We start from the raw sequence: 13344 nt of genomic DNA on the forward strand, positions 1-13344 counted from the left end.
GCAGCTCTCAGCCTACCTTGCCAAAGCACCATCTGTAGCTACATTTCTGTTCAAAGGGTGGGCACGATGGGCAAGAGCGAACAGAGAAATATCACAGACTGATAAATAAAAGAATGAGCAAAAAAAGTTAATAGAACGTGGGCTAGTGAAAATCTAGTTGTTGATCTAGGCCTTATCCCTTTTGTCCTCATTTTACAATCTAGTAGGAAAAAAATGATGAAGCTTAATATACATGATGTTAACTAACAAGCAAAGAAAAGGTTAGTGTTAGGGTTACAAACCAGAAGAAGAAACGAGGCAATTATCGGTTTTACCTGCTCTCTTGAGTATAGAAGTATGTAATTTTTCTGTGGCAAAAATGACACATGGGATTGTACATTCTTAAAATGACAATAAGATGCCTATATGAGGAAAGCACAGAATAACATTGAGGATGTATTTTAAGAAGCTATTGGTGTGGTCCATCTGAGGTTTGTGGAAGTCCCTGCCCAGCTCATTTGGGCAGCAGCTCCTGCCTGCCTCCCCGAATGCTCTCTTTTGTTGCCTGATCTCAGCCTAGCACAGGTACCCAGTCTGTCATTAGAGCTCCTGCCACGGTGCATGGCTTGGGCACCTCTCCTTCCCCACTCCCTGCTGGCAGGTGTAGGATGGGAGAAGAACTTAGCACAGCATGTGTGGAAATTGGCTGCTCTTGCAGGGAGGAGGGGAAGAAAGGGAGATGGTTTGCTTGCCCTCTGGGAAAGGGAAAGCGGTGCATAAATGTGGAGGATGGATGTAGGCACTTGGTGATATGAGACTTTCTGTTTTAAACCCATGGAATCACAAAATATTAGTAGTATATCCAATGGAAGTTAAATGTCAAAACACACAGAAGGTCTCATGGCATCTTTCTGAATGATTTATTGACACAGGCTTTTCTCTCGAGTCTCCTTCCCTTTTAGTGATTGGGTTGCTCACCTATGACTTAAGAAAATTACGTTCACCTCCTTCTCTGCCCTTAAGCAAACCTTCCTAGCATTTCTGCTAGGCTTGCGATCTCTGACATGGGAATAGCTGCACTTCTCCAGTAACAATGTTGTGAGATGCTCAGATATAACATTAACGGTGTTGTGGAAAGCATCTAGATAATGAATGTCATGTTTTGAGGTTCAATTTGTGTTATTGATCCATGACAGTTTGTGACACATCACCCATAAAAGGTGCAAAAAGAAGCTCAGAATACAAATAACTTTGGCAGGAGGCTGTGGGACACTTGGATTTCAAGCACCTTAAAGACAGATAACAGGGAAACATTTAAAGCCTGATAAAAGAGGAAAAGAATTTGAAATGGGTAAAGTTGCTAAGGATGGTAACATTAAATCTCTGAATGTAAGTTAAGGGCTCAAACACAGAAAAGTTTGAGGAAGACCAGCTTGACTCAAAATACCCAAAAGCATCTCTGGAATGAATGCTTTATTGAATTATTGAAGGTCCTTTAGGATATTAATGCTGTGGTAGATGAGATCATATATTACGAATCAAATTTTTAGAAATCATTTGAAGAAATTTCACACCAGGATTTCCTGTTTTAAGGTGCAGAGTCTCAGAGATTGAGAGGAAAGAAGGCACAGATCTACCCTGCAGGCAGAAAATAATTTGGTGGTTTTTTTTTTTTTTTTTTTTTTCTGTTTTTTGTTTAAGAATATCCTGGAAGCTTCTTTTAAAGCTAAGGGAAGTACAGCTGCCATTTGTTGTTTATGTAAATTGCATAAGAGACAGTTTCACATTTGTAGTTTAAAAGGTAAGTTTGAAGTTGAGAAATAATGAGCACAGACAAAATAAGAGGACATGAATTATCTAAGAATATGAGATAATGCAGCTTAAGGCAGACAACTATAAAATTATCTTGTTTCTTAAATGAAGTGAGTGGCATTGTACACAGTAGGAAAGATAACTGACACTCAGAAGTCATACCTAAGCTAGTTATCTTTTATAAAGTAAGCCTTTTAGCTCTATCCGCAGATTTGGTGAAAGAAAGTAGGATATTGGCAAACATTACTCAACAAATGCAATACAGCATAAATTAAAAGGGCATGAAATTACACAGAGCAGCATTTGTTTATCATAAGAACACATTCTTCTGGGTACCTTGTAAAGGGCACTGAAAATCGCCACATGCTAAGAGCAGTTTGGTACAGCCACGCAACTGCAGGTTAGTGCCGTTTACAAACAGACAGAAGATGATCACAGAAGCCTTTCCAGTAGCCCTAATTATACTGTGGGTGAAGTTCTAATCAATCGAACAGTGGTTTTCTTTGTTAAAGGTATTTTCTGCAATTCCCTGTTTTACATTATCCCTCATGGCTGCTTACCTACATTCACAACAAATAAATGTCTCAACTACATATAGACAAGAAAAGAACCCCTTCTCTTCCATTTCTTTCAGAAACTTTCTAATTAAATATTTCAGCACAGTAGCAACCTTTCCCTAACTCAATGGTAATGGTTGCCCAGACTACCTAAACACCGATGACCTCTACTTCCCAGTTTGTCTTGTCTGTGTAACACGAAACAAAAAGCCATCTGAAAATCCCATCTAAACATTAGAAAGTAAAGCTCAGAGTTACCTTTGTGAATATGCCCCCAAATTACACTTTTTTTAAAGTTAGTAAATGAAGGTCAGTGAAAATTAATGAAAACCAGTTGCACCTCCGAGAGAAATATGGTACCTGCCATGTCTCTGTGGGCAGTTTAGGCAGGGAGACACGAATATTAAATGGACAAAAGGGCAAAAAAAACCAGTTAGACAGCCTCGTTGCAAAAAAGTGAATAGCGCGTCAGTTGGGAATTAGAATGAACAGAGGGTGAAGCCATGGTGCATCATCTCTAACCTTAAAAGCAGATCTGCCTAATGGGATTTGATGTTTGTGAAATGGAAGTTCCTGAGCACAGGGTGCTTTGGGGATCCTGTGTGTGAGTGTTCATGATATAATCTGGCTTGTTACGAAACTGGAATCTTTTAACTGGTAATTCAGCTCTTCACCGGGAAGGGTGGTGAGTGTAGCAACAGCAGTTCAGATCAGCAACACAAGTGTTTTACGTGTCTGTCTTTAAAACATAGATGAGTCCAGAGTCCCTTTACTACTCAAAGTATTCCTCTTGGTCATGATGGTGATGAAAGGGGCAGCAGTAAAGTCATACTTGCAATTTGTATCAGCAGGCTCTCTCCATCAGACAACAGAATTTGAAGCTTTTTTTCCCATTAGAAAACACAGTCCATATTCATTTTCAGGCTAATTTACATAGCTAAAACGTTGAAAATACGGCATGGAAATACCTGAAATGCAAATGGGTATTTTCCCTTAATGAAAGAAAACCAGGGAATGTGACATGCTCCAAAATGCGGAACTCCTGAAGAAATCTTTAGTCTGTTGGACTTTCTGCAATTAGAAAAGGTGAATTTGGGTGATGATCCAATTCAAAGTGTTTGAAATCCATTTTGTCCACGTAGTAAACTATTTTCTGCTGGCAGAAAGCCTGGCCTCAGCCAGGCTGCGAAAGCAGCTCCTTCTCGCTGGCGAAGGGCCTGGCCTTCAAAATGCTTCTGTGACTGCCATGCAAATACCACACACTATTTATTTCTTGCTGCTTCCAGTTCCCCGTGGAAGAGCTACAGATCCCTGAAATACTAACCGAATAAAGATCTGTAGTGTCACTTCCACCGGGGATTAACGTTTGAATTGAGGGGCTGTGAAAGGTACAGCTGCAGCTCTGCAACAACTGTCTTCAACCTGCCTCATCGCGGCACGACTCCCCGTAGTGGCATTACTGATCATAAGTGATCATCGCAGTGGGTGGCGCCTGTCCCTCTCCCATCCCTGACAGAAGCCACCTCCACCTGCCACAACGCCCTCAGGAGAATGGTTGTTTTAAAGAGTGAATCGTGTGTCTTGCTTTCCCCGTGTAGTTTGGGAGCAGTGTGCTCACAGTGGGACTGTAGTGCTGGGCTCTGGCCAATACTGTGGCCAGCTTTGAATTCGTGCCAATCTCATAAAATCATGCAAATATTTATGAGTGTTGGTGCACAGTGACTGGAATGGTCTTACTTTTTGTTAGACGCGCAAGAAAAGATCGTTTTAATATAAGCAATGTCTCCTATGGGTTTTGTCGTCTTTTTCTCCCGTGAAATTGCTATTCACAAATTCGACCAGCTGTAGTTTCTTCAGTTAGTCCTAATGTTGTTTCTGCCACATCCTCCTTTATTTAATTTCTTTGTTTTGTACATTATCTTGTGGTATGCCTCTTGCACAGAGAAAGAGAACCTTTTTCCTAGCGCACAGATGAAATGGAGCTGAAAATTACAGCAGATAAAAATCCAGCTCTTTGAAATGTAATGTTAAGAACTCTTCAACCAAAGTAGACACCTAATTGAATATAATGTTGACTCTCTATATTATTTTATTGCTTTGTCAAGCTTACATCATTAAGCAAATATTTGATATACTGCAGTAAACAATTTGTTGTTGTGGTAAGATATGCTGGTTTGCAATGTCTGTAGGCAAAGCTGCATTATGCTTTAAATGCGGGTAGTGCTGTCTTTAGATTTTGAGTTATGGAGCAATGCTGTAATTATCCTATTACCTTGCTAAAACATCTAATTATTTGTCAATGATGCAAAACCTGAGAACTTAAATGTGAGAAATTATAATACAAATGTAGCTGTTGTTTTTTTTCGTTGACACTTAGCAATGTCAATTTGCTAGGCTGTTCTGAGGAAAGGATCCCCTATAAAATATGGCACTGGGGATTGCATATTGCTAAAATGATATCTAAAAAAAGATTGATTTCTGATTTTAATAAGTGTAGTCTATATGCAAAGTATGTGTTTAGCTTTATAATTCATTTAAATATATATGATTATGTTTTACTGCATAACAAATAACGTGCTACTATTACTCTAGCCTTTGCAAAGCCCATTACTGAAAGTTTAAAGGGAGACAGATACAAAAAAGGTAAAGGAAAAAGCTAGATCTTCCTGCTTTTCAAAAACATGTCATTGAACTGTGAGCCCCAGTTTAAAGTCAGAATTCTGTCTCCAGTGTTCCCTGATCTCCTCAAGAACAGAAGTTCCTGAATTCTATTAAAAATTGCTGGTTTCTTAGCAAACAGCGTGAAGGGTTTTTCCTGGGAGAAAGGTTTTAATAATTAAAATTAGTCAATACTGAAGCGCATGAGATTATTTGATCTTGTTCAGAAACTGACACTTTCCAGAAGGGAAAAAAAATGCAATCTCTCTAATAAATCACTTTGTGCAGAACTGGGAGTCAAGTAGAAGAAATTTGCTGCAGAAGAAAAGAGGGCAACTCACCAGGGAAATAGGTTTGCTCAAAATAATTGTGAGTTTGAACATCAAGGTTGAGATTTTTAGGACATTTCCAGAAAAAAATCTGTAAGACTCTCAGGATGAGATGTAAAATTGCATTTGTTAGTACTTCAGGGCATTACATCTCTCAAACACATTATATAAAGTTGCTGTTGGCTCTTGTGCTCCAGTCCAAATTCCAATTTGTCTACTTTTCCCCCTGTAATTTCAACTAAACTCAGCTGTTTTATCAAGTCAGTCCATATTTCTGCGCAGAACTGAGGATGCCCACCTTCATTTAATAGACTTAAACTTTTCCCCAATAGCCCCAGTCAACTTTGGTTACTGCCAGGAGATGAAAAGATGAAATAAAAAACATGCTAGTGGATGAATGTGTCCAGCACGGACTGGATTCTTTTTGAGCCATGCTCTTTTTCAGACTTTCCTCTAATGATGCCTGAGCCACCTAAGTCCATGATGTTTTCCTTACCCGTATTCAGACCCATATATTCCCCTGCTTTTATGAACACCAAACCTCTCCCTTGCCCTTTCCCCTCCTGTTTCTTTCTGTCACTTCAAATCTGTCATTCTTCTAATGTTAGCACTGCTATCCAGCTGTGCCATTCCTCACTGTGCATTTTCTAGAGAAGCAAAACGGTCCTTAAATATACCCTAGTTTCCTTTTGCAGTGCTGTTCAGAGGTTAGTGAATATATGTCTGAAACCAGACTGCTGCATTTTCAAGGGGCTATCGCAGTGGGATAGGGCAGCACTGCTGCTCTGCTGTCTACATCATTCTAAGGATGTCACAGGTTGCTCTTGCAAGTGTTTCTGAAAGCACAGAAAAAGAAGTTCAGATGCTCTGGCAGGTTACAGTATCGCACCTTTTCTTTGTACTGCCAAACGGTGTCTGCGTTCTGTTTCTTAGCTTTGACGTTGCATAATTAGAATCACTAAATTTCAGAAACGCAAAAGATCCCAAATGTTGCATGAACTTAACTGTGTTTTAAAAATATTATTCTATGGCTTTTTATCATACAAGAAGGGCAACGTTAATGTACAACGAAATGTACAGAGTGATGCTGCAATTCAGCAGAATTGATGTTGTGGCTGAAAAAAAGCCCCCAACCTTCTGAATTATTTTGACTTGTTTGATTCACCCTGTTTGATCTCTCTTTGTGGCAGATTAGACGAGAAAGTGGAGAGGGAGGCAAAAAAGCAAACTAATGGATGCACACCCAGCTTTTCTGTTCCCATTTCCCAACTTTGGAGCACTAAACTTTTACATTCTGTAATTTTTTAGCAAAGTTTATTATTCTGTGTTATCTGAAGCACTACAAAGTATATATGCTGTTTTTATAAAAAAAGACAACACAAGAACTGCCTTTAACATAGAACATAGCCCGTGTCTATTCTCCCAGCTAAATCTGCTCATATTCTGAGTAGTGATGTGTTAGTACTGTATTTGTACTTCTGATTAATGATTTGATGTCCTTATTATCTTTGCTAGAACTTCCAACTTTTTAGTAAGGAACAACAGAACAGAACTCTTTTTGCATCCTTCACGCTCCTGCCGTACTTGACGAGTTAAGTATTCGCTAGTCAGGAGTAGAGGAGTACCTTGGAGTTGGGGCCTGGCATTTGGCAGCCACCACCACAAATCCTCCTGATACCAAGGGGGGTTTCATGGGTGGAACAGGGACAAGATGCTATGCAGGCCTAGAAGATCAGCAGTAGCTCGCTCACAGCTCTGTGCAGTTTTATTCACTCATCATACTTACACTGTTCTCAGCCAACTGAAAGTCTGGTGACTAAACAATTTCATAATGCATAAAAATAGATCTACTTTGACAATGTAATTCCTACTACTTAAAAAGATCCACATAAAACGTTACAGTCCCTTGGGCTGAGGTTCAGTTACAGGTCACTGTTGCAGAGTAGATGAGACAACGTTATGTCCGTGATGCTATTGAATTGCTCAATTGCCAATTACTTCTGCAGTATCTGCCGGTATTTTCCAGCAGATTTTGTTTCAGCAAAGTACGTTTGACCATACAGGCCCACCTATATTATAAAAACAAGCTCTAATCTCAGTACAGAGAAAATTTTAGAGCAAACAAAAGTAAGAATGAGGATGCTGCTGCCATGACAAGCTCATCTGCAGTCCATAAGCCAAGAAGATCAGACAGTGGCAACTGGCAGCTGGGGTTCTGTCAGCTCCTCAGACCCTCGCTTCCTTCTGCTTCCTCCACTGCCAATAACAAATGGGGAGAAGCAGAAAACTACTAGCAGCAATAAAAGCAAAAAAGACTTTAGCAATTCCACAGTACAGCCTACCTAGAGCAGGAGCTGCTCACATTGCTTAAGAATAGGAGGAGCAGGAAAATTTTCCATGAATCAAACCGCCAAACATGGCTTCTTAAGCAACAAAGGAAACTATTTTCACCTAGCCAACTATTAATAGTGGCTCATTCATTCAGAACAGCTCAGCATCCAATTGTTGCTGGTTTTATCTCATGTGTACACACACATATATAGTTTGCAGCGCTCCCTGGGCTGACCACTCTAGAAAAGCTGGCGTAAAAACTTGAGAGCTGATGCATCGCGGCCGGTCACAGACTTCAGATTACAAGGGCTATGCTGTTCATTCTCAAGTTATTGTCTGCAGCTGGAGGTGTTCACACAGCCCTACATGGACTTTTTTATTTCTACACATAGTGACACTGCTGTAAATTAGATTTCCAATATGAATTAAAATTACAAGGGGAGCCTGTTGTTGTTGTTACCATAGCACAGTTCTGTTTTGTGGAAACTGGTATGACTCCACTTTCCACACAGATGAATGGTGCAAGTAATGTATACAAATGAAATGTGTGCAAGTTAAGGATAAATTGTTTTATTTCCTTCATTAACAGCAATTTGATAAACAGTTACAGATCTACTGATTAGAATCAATCAGCATTTCAAAGTTTGAAGATTGTCAAAATAATTAAATGGTTCAATAAATCTAAGACTATACATCCAAAGAAAAATCACTATATATCTGAGACATTTTTTAAGATATTTACCATGTCAGCGTTCCATGAACTTAGAGGATACATCTTGTAAATTATTTTCACTGCTTCATTGACTTTTAATATTGTCAATGCTTACAGCCCTACTGCAATTCAGAAGAAAATATTTTGATATTTACTTAGCTTGGCATATTTATTATACTACAGTCTTCTCTATTTGGCATTGTTTTTATCTGCCTCTTTTGGTATATTTGCATTACAAGTTTGGAAGTTTCAAAAGTAGCTAGTAAGAGACAGGTTCAGGTATGGATGATAAAAGATTTTCTGGGTGGCAGAATATTGCGTGTATATGATGGGAAATTCATGATTGTCCTTTAATATGGTTGGATGTTGTAGTTTGTACAGTGCAGTGAGTATCGGGGTGATTAAATTTCACCATCAAAATAACAACGACAAGACGTGCCTATTTAAGATACCTATCTATGACCATGAATGAGTCTTGAGAAATCAGGTGGCCAAAATTTCTGGGACTTTGAAAACACCATGAAATCTCGTGTTCTGCTCTTCGCTGCGCCATGGTCTGTTGTCATGACTGCAGTTGACTCAGCCTCCCTGTCTCAGTCTACCCATTTGTAAAATCGGCAAAATAATTACACTGCAAGGTAATTGATAGTTAATGGGGAACATGTTAATGACCATAAAGCATTTGACAAAAAGCATTACAAGGGCTATCATTAGTGTCTGTTGTGAGCAGCTATCAGCAGTTCTGAATATCCAAGGGGACCACGATGTGATCGCTTCCAAACACTGGACATGTCTGAATTAGGTTTTTGGTTCAGGCCCAACTCTAAACAAAACAACAAACTAAAAGGAGACAGATGGTCTCTTCCAGCTCTTCATTGCACTTTTATTTTCCTCTTCACAAACATTAAAGGACAGATTTTTCAGCTGATATAACATGATACAGCTCAGTAATTCTGTTGGTTTTCTAAAATTCCTCATTTTTTTTTTATCTTAAACAATGTACGTCTTTAGATTTAATAATGGTCATTTAGTTTGAGTTATAAGCTGCCACTTTCAGAGCACAAAATAAGGAATGCCATCTAGCAGTAAACGGGTAAAATCAATCTACTTCAAGCTGTCCAAAGACTGTTTGATGATCACAACCAAAATATTGATGAGTTTACAAGATCATCTGAAAGATGGATGGCATCACAAAACAGATGTGTTCTTCTGTGCTAGTAAAGAAGTCTGTGTCTTTTTGAAAATTTGGGTCTCATTCTAATTACTTGGTAATTTCTACAGTATATTAGCAATTTCTAGATACTTTATTATTTGGTAATACCTTATGTGCATTAAATAAGAAAAAATGAATGTGAAGTTCATATATAAGATCAGAGTGGAACAAAAACATTTTAAATTTAGATGAATTTAAATATTTAAAATCCTAGGGATTGCATCCTACTTTCATTGTATTGTGACCTACTGTATTGTACTCCCAACAGTAACAACTGCATTGTAAGGATGCATTCTACCTTACTTGACATTTGTTTGCAATGCCTATGGTTTCACTTATTTCAATGGGGCCGTTAATGCATGTGAAGATTTATGGGGACAGATCCCAAACATGCTGCCTGAAAGCTCAGAATTCTAACAAAAGATTTCCAACTTTCTTTGAAGTATTAATTTCCAGTACTGAGTATATCTAAAAAGTAGGTACGTATTTTCAAATAGGCCACAGGAAAAAGGCTTTTGGAACTTCAGATACTGATTTTTTTATTTATTTTTTTTACCCTGCTATTTCTCCTTTCATCATTTTCCTGGATTTCTAAAAGCAAATCCTACGAGAATGAAACAGACAGACATTCATTAGAATCTGGAAGAATAAGGGTGATTTTTTTTTGCCTAATAAACTGCCACAGGGAATAGCTCTACCAGTTAGGAGGAAGAACAGTTCCTCTATTGTGCCTTTTGTGACTTAGGAACAGTAGATAGGGAGGCTCTAAGCTACAAATCAAACAGTGAAAATCCTCTTAACTGAAGACACCCTTGGGCTTCACACAGAATAAGGCCTTACACTAATCATAAGCAGAACTAGTTGGGATTTTTTTTTTTTTGCTGAAACAAGGTTTTTCTGGAAAATGCTTACGTGTCAAAACCAAAGTACCTTGTGTAGGGAACTTGATTTCAAAGAAATTTTGCTGAGACATGAGCAGAGGCGATCAGAAGTTTCCCTGATTTCCTGCCAGTTTGTCTTGCGATTTAGCTGAGAGCCTGGAGACCCAATGTCTTCATCACTCTAGCTTACCTTACAGTAATTTGCTGGTTTTCCTGTGATGTCCCTCCCCTCAGCAGGGCTGTAAGTGTGTATAAAGTTTTGTTTGTGGGTACAGGCAGATTTTCAAAGGGACAATCAGGGTACCTGGAGCACAAGAGCGAACTCTGCGTCAAACCACAACTCCTAGGGTTGGGCTGTAATTTGCAGCCTTGGATGTGCGTGGAAATCTTCCTGTCTGATGCTTCTTTTATGGCAGTAATCATGCCTAAAGCAGGAATGGTGGGGATGGCTCATACTGCTTCAAACCCACCGCAGTACCATTCTCCTGAGCTTGTCTATTAGATGCCTCACTGGAAACATCTCACTGTGACCACTGCTCTGAAGGTAAAAATGGAACAAAATGTGCCAAAATCTAGCTGAACTGGAGCAATCTTGGTGTAGGAATTTGTATTTTGGATAAAACTGGCTCTACAGGTCAATGCCACAATACTCTTTAGAAACAACCCACGAACCCCAAAGCCACAGTCATTTTACAATATGCAGAATGGGGACCAGAGCTCTGACTGTCTCTTTGTTTATTAGTTTCTGTCTTTGAAGTATAGACATGTCCTGCTAAAGGAATGTGTGGTAAAGAGGGCTTTAGTTTTCAACCATGATGGATTGTTCTGCAAATACTTTATGTATTGTTAATTCTGCTTTTATTGGTAGCATATTTTTATCATATTTTATTGACCCTTCCCTGTTTTTTATGTGAAGAGAGCAAGGAATGAACACTAACCTGTCTTCTATCAAAGCACTTCACAGTAGTACATTTAGGTACTAAGGTCTTTTATCCTTTTCTGAATCAGAATTCCTTATTTCAGACAAGTATGCTAATTCATCATTTATCCATATTACCATAAATCTCTTTTGTTCTCATAAAAAAAGAAAAAAAAAAAAGGATAAAAGTTTGTTTCTTGCTGCTTCTGGAGAATCTTAGCAGAACCACAGTTTGAAAGCCATGCTCCTCTACTGCTTCATGTAATGAATTTTAGTGCAGTGAAAGGTACTGCAATGATAGTTTGGTGGACTGGAGCAGGCAGAAGAAACTTCTGTCTACGCAACCTCACCAGGGTATTTCAAACTTAGATGGTATGAAGGAAAAGAGCAATTAATGAGAATTGGGTGGCTGAGCTCCTGCAGCCATGGACGCTGTAAGATCAAGTCCTGTATAAACATGAAAAATAATGGGCTTCTCGGGACCATACCTACACGCTGTGCTTTCGACATAGACTTCAAAATATCAGGCTGGGTTGGAATTAACTGTATAGGATTGATACATCAGTCCTTGATCACTTTGTGCTTAGACTGTCCAAGGAAATGGGGAAGAAATTGCTAAAGGTGAAAAGAGCAAAAATTCACATCACAAAATATGCCAAATGTATACTGTTCACATTGAATACGCCTTGAAAAATAAAAAAAAAAAATCTATTTTTTATTCATAGGAATTATGCATTTGAGAGAATGTGACAGCTGTTTCTGACCGGTCCTATACTTAAGGTTAAGCAGATTGAGACTATGTTACCAACTGATTCTGTTATTAGCAGAATTTCCAGGGACATGGCAGTAGTGTGTTCCTATTTTGATAAGAAAGGGTAAATAAAATTCGAGATGATGGGAAGAGATGGATAGTAATGGACTTGCCCTTTCTAGCTAAAATCCAGATCTCTCCTTGCCTTTGATAGAACTTGCAGAGTAATAACTTGTATATGGTGCTTTTCTAACACGCCTATGGCAAATAGTCAGTTAGAAAATGTTTTCATGAAAGTTAGATTAAAAAAAACAACCAAGCTACTGCGAAGTAACTGAACAGAATGAATTAATTTTTACTGAGTTGTAATCCAGCAAATCTTGGCAGGTGTGTGCAGTAATGTCCAGTTAGTTTATATGGAGATAAGAGTGCAGACAGAGAAAGGTGAGATATTAAAAGATAAATGGAAAGAAAATGGACTTTGAATACGTGTGTTTTAACCTTGTCAATTCTAATTCTCCACAGTGTTAACATCGATGCTATTGTGCCTCCTATCACTCACATGCTATTTTAAAGGCAGGTATGCCTGAGAAACAGATCTAATTGTAATAATTTTAGAAAGACACACTTATGAAATGATAACGAAAACTTAGGTTTGCTTCCCTTTCTTGTTTGTAAAATATCCTAATCTGTTATCTATCACAATTTTGTCTAAAGAAAATGCAACTTAGAAATACTTCCTTCTCAGTCTTTATGGAAAGTATCAATTACCTGGATGGTTAAAATAAAATACCTCAAATAAAGTATTTTGACTTTCCGGGAGGCAGTGTTATGCCTGTGTGCTTTTAATTAAGGAAAGGTCTACAGTGATGGTGGAAGGTGAAGTCAGTACGCTAAATGAAAACTGTGACTCTATAACCTCACAGTGTCCCCTGAAAATGTAATAAACAGGCAGCTAGAATTGACATGATTTAGCTGGCTTTTTACTAAGACACTAAAATGCCTCATAAGAACTATTAAACATAAGGTAAGGGACAAAGACCTAACAAAGGAGTAGCTGAAGCTACAGAAATAAACTGAAGGTTAGAGAGCTAATGGTAAGGGTTCACAGCTGCCGCTGAATATTAGAAAACAGTATTTATTATCAGGGAGGAGAGAGACTTCTGGGCTGGAGTTCCTGCTGGGCTAATTCAGTCCTAATT

The 13344-nt window shown here is 38.6% G+C and overlaps 1 protein-coding gene across 1 annotated transcript in view; it reads right to left on the reverse strand.

Moving 5' to 3' along the window:
- The window catches only part of CA10 (carbonic anhydrase 10), a 206604-nt gene that overhangs the window by 21667 nt on the left and 171593 nt on the right, over positions 1-13344 (reverse strand). The gene's annotated exons all lie outside the window — the stretch shown is intronic.

The sequence above is a fragment of the Vanellus vanellus genome, assembly GCF_965231255.1.
Source record: "Vanellus vanellus genome assembly, chromosome: 17".
Classification (NCBI taxonomy): Eukaryota; Metazoa; Chordata; class Aves; order Charadriiformes; family Charadriidae; genus Vanellus; species Vanellus vanellus.